The following is a 6000-nucleotide window of genomic DNA, read 5'->3' as shown; positions in this document are numbered from 1 at the left end:
ATGATAGGAAGCAATATGCACAGGATTGAAATAAGCCAAAATTATTATCAAATTGAAAGGCAGTGAGTTAATGCTATAGGCTTTTAATATAGATCAGGTTATGTCCTTGTCTCATAACAAATACCCCATTTAGAGGTCTCAAAGCAGTAAATGACATGAGATTATAGATTAGAGGATGGAGGATTTATAGAAGCAGGGCATCCTAAGTAAAGTAAATTTTGTAGGAGAAAAGAATGTGAGCGATCCTAATTTACTACACCAGGACATAGTTACTTATGGGCATATTTGTAGACAACCAAGCCTACCACTGTTTTATAATAACAGATTAGTCATGAGCTGGACAAATACCTTCAAAAATGTGTAAAATTACTAAAGCTAAGGAATGCATAAATAATCCTCCAAGTCATTACTGGCTAGTAGTGGCATATAATTTTCTGTAAGGTACAGTTAAAGGAAGAATTAATCACTCAGTGCCTACTACATTGCATTTCAAATAATAAACATTGAAAATGGGGCAAAATGGCAGGAGAACAGGCTTAAATCTAAAGCCTTGAGTTTAAGTTCTGGTTCTTCCAAATACTGTGAGCCAGGTTTTTAGTTACACTGCACTTCAGTTTTTATATCTCTAAAATGGGTTATATAAAACCTGTCCTATCTATCTCATAGGTTATTTTGAAAAACAATATAAATACTATTCTACCATGCAAAAGGTAGGTATTTTGACTATTGTTATGGCCATTTGGATATGCATAGCATTTCATAATCTGGTTAATGTCTCATGTTTGACATGTCTAACAGCCATTACATGTTTTAAATCCTTTAACACAGGGGACTTGAAGATCAGCTTTCAAATCCTGAGTTTTGGGGCAGAGACTAAGGTGATTCAGCTGCCGGCTCAAAGCACTATAGTAAATATTAGTAACACTACTCATTTTTGAATGGGAAAATATGTTTGCCAAACCATGTCATAAGGGTTTTTATTATTCTGGCCCATATGTCCCTATGAAAATGTTATTTATCAAAGGTCATTTTTTAATGGGACTCTCAGGATAACAAGTATCAACAGTTTTCCAGACCTGGGAAATTGACCCAGTTAAACTGAACTTCAGGATATAGAGTATTTTAAGGAATCCAGTGACTTATGTCTTGAAGGCATGACCAGCACAGTTGAAATAAGCACAGGGTATCTGGCCTCCAGTTTATAGTTGGCGCACCCAGGTCTACTTCTGTCCCTAAAGCTCAGATAAATACACAGAACTGGCATCACCACCTTGTGGGGACAACAGTCAGGGAAATATTTGAAATATTTGACAATCCAGCATGTTACAGCTAATTAGGAGATGCCATTTTCACTTGTCATCATCTCTACCTCATGGCCAGATCAGAAACAGGAGGAGGTTTGTTAAAAAAAACAGACCACAATATCTCTAAATTCCATGCAGCTACAACTGAATATGGTTTGCAGGGGAATTAGAGCTCTGAATGTGCAGTTCCCTCCTTCTTCAAGGACCTGCAGAGGGACATTTTCCTGTTCTTACACTGCATCCTGCGGGCATTAGAATAAATTAGAATAAACATTAGAATAAATAGGTCTAAGTTTCTTAAAATTGGTATGAAACATTAATAAATGAAATGCCTGGGAAGTTACATAATAGGACTGAAATATCTTCAAGGGATTCAGCCCTCCAAAAAGATAGTATTTTTGTAAACAATTGGTGGAAGTTACTGCAAATACAACTGCTTTGCATTTACATCACCTATATTTGAGATACCACACTAAACCACTCACATCCTATTAAGAAGTTTGAATATTAATTACATGATAGCTATTCCTCTGATATTTGTCACTCAATTTCCAAGTAGCCCTACCAGCCAAGAAGATTTTGCTGAGGTTATATTTCTGCAGCCTGCATTTCAAAAACCACAGGTTTACTGAGTGTGCATTTTCACACTACTAGCCTTCTGCACCTTGAAATATTCCTGAACTATGGGAAGCCAATTAAAGATTTTAAGCAGAGGTATAACATTGTTGCCACTGTTGTGGTGAGAATTAGAAGACAGCAAGGCCGGAATTGGGGAGGTGGGTAAGGATGCTATAGTAGGGACAGAAGTACAGGTCATGATAGCATAAAGCAGACATGTGTGGAAAGACAGACGTAATAGTTATTTAGAAATTAGAATCAGGAGGTGGTCATGGCTAATTGAATGTTGGGGGGTGAAAAAAGAATAAATCAAAGATAATACTTAATTTTTAATTTTGGAAACTTGATGAGTGGTGGTGCCAAAAGTAAAAGGATGGACATGAGCTTCCTTTGGGGTTGGGAAAAATATGATGTATTCAGATTTGTATATTTGGCTCTTGTGAATGGGACTTGTACATCAATGTACAAATTGGAAGTTAAGATATCTGGTTTGAGTTATAGTAAGCATCTTTGATGGTCCTAATGATCCCCACCTTCTGGTATTCAGGCTTTCTGTAACACTCTCTCCTTGAGCACTTTGCTTCTGACCACTGAAACATGGCAGCATTGAGGAGATATCTCTTCCAAGATTTGGTTACACAGACTGTGAATTATGTCTTGCACACACACTCTGTCTGTTGCTTTTTCAGCTTGTACTGTTAGATGAAGCGAACTCTTGTAGTGCAAAGGCCCATATGGCAAGGCACTGAGGTGGTCCCTGGCCAATAGCCTGCAAGGAACCTAATGCTGCCTACAGTCGCTGAGTGAGCCTTCCCCAGATGAGCCTTCAAAGAGACTGCAGACGTGGGCTGACACCTTGATTGCAGTTTGTGAGAAGCCATGAAGCAAAGAATCTAGTGAGGCTGTGCCTAGATTCCTGAGGCACAGCAAGTGTGAGATACTAAAGGTGTGTCAGTTTAAGCTCTCAAATGTTTGGGTAATTTTTTATGCCACAACAGAAAGCTGCATGAGCTCTGGAGATGGAGGTTAGGTTTGGGATTAGCCAGCATATAGATAATATATACTGACAGTGAAAAAGATCAACAAGAGATAATGTGTACTAATGGCGAAAAGGGGATTGGTCTAAAAGCTGAAGGAATTGTTCAAGTAAAGAATGGATTTACGATTAGCACACATAATGTAGCAGGGAGGGGGCACGGGGAAGGCAGTATAGCACAGAGAAGACAAGTAGTGACTCTAGAGCATCTTACTACGCTGATGGACAGTGACTGTAATGGGGTATGTGGGGGGACTTGATAATGGGGAGAATCTAGTAATCACAATGCTGCTCATGTAACTGTATATTAATGATACCAAAAAAAAAAAATGGATCAAGGACCAGGAATCTGAAAAGAAGATTTCAAAGAAACAGAGATTGGAAAGCTGGGAACTGCAAGGTTAAGTTGGCCATGACCAAGCATCAAATTCTGAGTTAAAGATTGAAAACTGCTTTTAGCAACAAGGTGATTTTGCTTACCTCAGTGTGAACAATTTCAAAGAGGACCTGGGAGAAGGCAGATTTCAGTAGATCGAGAGAAAACATCTTGCTCAAAGATGGTAAAAAAAAAAAGCAAGGAAGTGAAAGAAACTTCTTTGAAGAAGCTTAGATGTTGAAAGAAGGAAATAATGTGATATTTACAGTAGGATGAAAAGTTGGCAGCATTTTATGAGGGGAGAGAGACTTGAGCATATTTATGTGATGAGGGCTTTTTGCTCATGCAAATTATAATTACATTTTCTGTTATTTATGACATAGCCGTTATAGCAAAAACAATATGGGAAATAACTTGTTTAGTCATTCATCATCCTCCTGCCCCTTTGAAGGTGCTTATATGCCTATTTGCATTTTACCTAACAAAACACAGATCATTATTCTACGTTGATAAACATTTATGTTATTATATTGGCAGCATAATTATTTTTGACATTGTGTAATACATTGTCAAACTTGCATATTATAAATGATTTCTTTCCTATTTGTTGGACCTCTAGGTTGTTTCCAACTTTTCATAAATAATGTAAATAATGTAAATAATGCTGTGACTAATTGTACAAAGTTGCTCCAAAACAAAAACAGAGAAGTTCCTCCTAGAAGATGTTTTCTGGATGCTTGCCAAAGCCAGCACCCTCCACACTACAGGGCTCTGAGCTGAATTCAATAAAAATTCATGCAAAAGCTGCACAGCCTCTTTCTTTTTTATTCTTTTATTATCCCAAACTTCAGCCCAACAGGAGGGCCATTCAAATATACAGAAAGAGATCACCAAGCGCTCAGATGGATGTTCTGTGAACCCATTCTGAGTTGATGTTTTTCTACCAACATCCAGAGGTACATGAATATATCAGAGAGGATCTCAATCACCTTTTTTCTTTTATTTATTTATTTTTTACATCGGATTATTGCTGTCCCTAGTACTTTTATTGCCACGGCACACCAAGTAAAACAATCCACTCTCCTTTGGAGGTCTGTGCATACTGCCAGAAAATATCTTTCATTTGGCTTACAGCAAGTGTTGCAAATCTGCTAAATATTAGGTTTGCCAAATCTTTCCTAAGAGCTGCTGTCACATTTCTGGTAAAAAAAAAAAAAAGGAAGAGCTTTTCTTGTTTTAGCAATGGTCAGCTGAAATTCAACATGTTTTAAATAAAGTATGCCATCCGTTTCTCACCGTTCCTCCCCTGACTTAACCTCTGTGAGACCACCCTTCTTTTCTTCATCTGGTTTTAACACTCTGAAGGCATCTTCTTATCTCTCAGGGTTAATGTAGGTTTGATAGTTACCTACGAAAACACAAAGGAAGCCCTTTCCAAGCAATGTGTCATTCAATTCCTTGTACAGATGTCATTGTCCAGATTAGGAATCAGAATAGTTAAACAACTTACCCTAAATCACAGGGCGAGTCCATTTACTTGGGATCAGAACCCAGGTGTCTGTGTTCTAGATCCACGGCTCTCTACTTCCTCCTCAAGATGTCCTTCCTGTGTCTTCGCCAGCGGTGTGTTGATTTTTCAGATCCTGGTTCCCTTTTACTCTTCTTCGCCTTTTTGTAAAAGGGTTACCATACCACCTGGTACAAAGTAAGATGTTGATAAATGACAGCTATTACTATTATCAATCAAAACTGAACGAAGTATAAAAATAAAGTATCATTTGGCAGTTAAAGGTATGTTGGAAGAGATGATGGAAAGGACATGACTGCCACTTGACTCTGAAGCTTGACCTGGGCAGGTGGAGGCTCCTTGCCCCCACCCCATCCTTGGAATGTATACCCTGCCTACCATTCCCACTGTGGGAGCTGTTGCAAGAACATGGCCTTCAGAGAGGGAGGAGTTTTGAGACCATCTGGACAGTATACATGACTGACCCCAGTACATAAACTTGTAAGGTTCTGGTGGGCAAATGGAGAGATTTACGTGTCTTGCAGCTGTCAAAGACAAGCCTTCTAAGTTCCCTTGCTTATTCAAGGGGCCACCTACCCTTTAATACCTCAAGGGGTCTGCCTCCTTCTTTGGTCTCTCCTTGCCCTCTGCTTGTGAACCAACTAGGTGTCTGCTGGGTGAAGCTGCTGCAGCGGGCAGTCAGTGGAAGGAGGAGGTGCAGCGGGTTGAAGGGCAGGAGAAAGGCGTGGCTCCTGTGGATGGAAGAGCACAGCAGAGGGGGATCCAGGAGCTGCCCCAAACGGGGAATTCCAGGTACAGGCAGGGTACATCGGAAGAGCCTGTCCCCCAGTGGAGGGACTGCCTTACCAGGAGTTTTACTGGTCAGAGTTCTGCTCTCGAGATGCCGACAGCAGGAGTCAGACTAGGTCCCAAGCCCAGAGAAACCAAGATGAGGGGCTGGAAATGAGCCCCCCTGAGTCTCCAGGAACAAATGGGGAGTTCAGTTTCCAAACAGGGTCTGACCAAGAGGGGATTAGGACTGGAAGCTGAGTTATCTAGGGGGCCCAAACCCCCCAAGTCCCACCTACCAAGCCTTCTCAATGGTTCCTCCCAGCCCACAGCTGAGAGAAAACAGTGAAAGTATCTGCACATGGCAATG

Source organism: Manis javanica, chromosome 11 (assembly GCF_040802235.1).
Source record: "Manis javanica isolate MJ-LG chromosome 11, MJ_LKY, whole genome shotgun sequence".
Taxonomy (NCBI): domain Eukaryota; kingdom Metazoa; phylum Chordata; class Mammalia; order Pholidota; family Manidae; genus Manis; species Manis javanica.
This window is presented reverse-complemented; position numbering follows the sequence as displayed.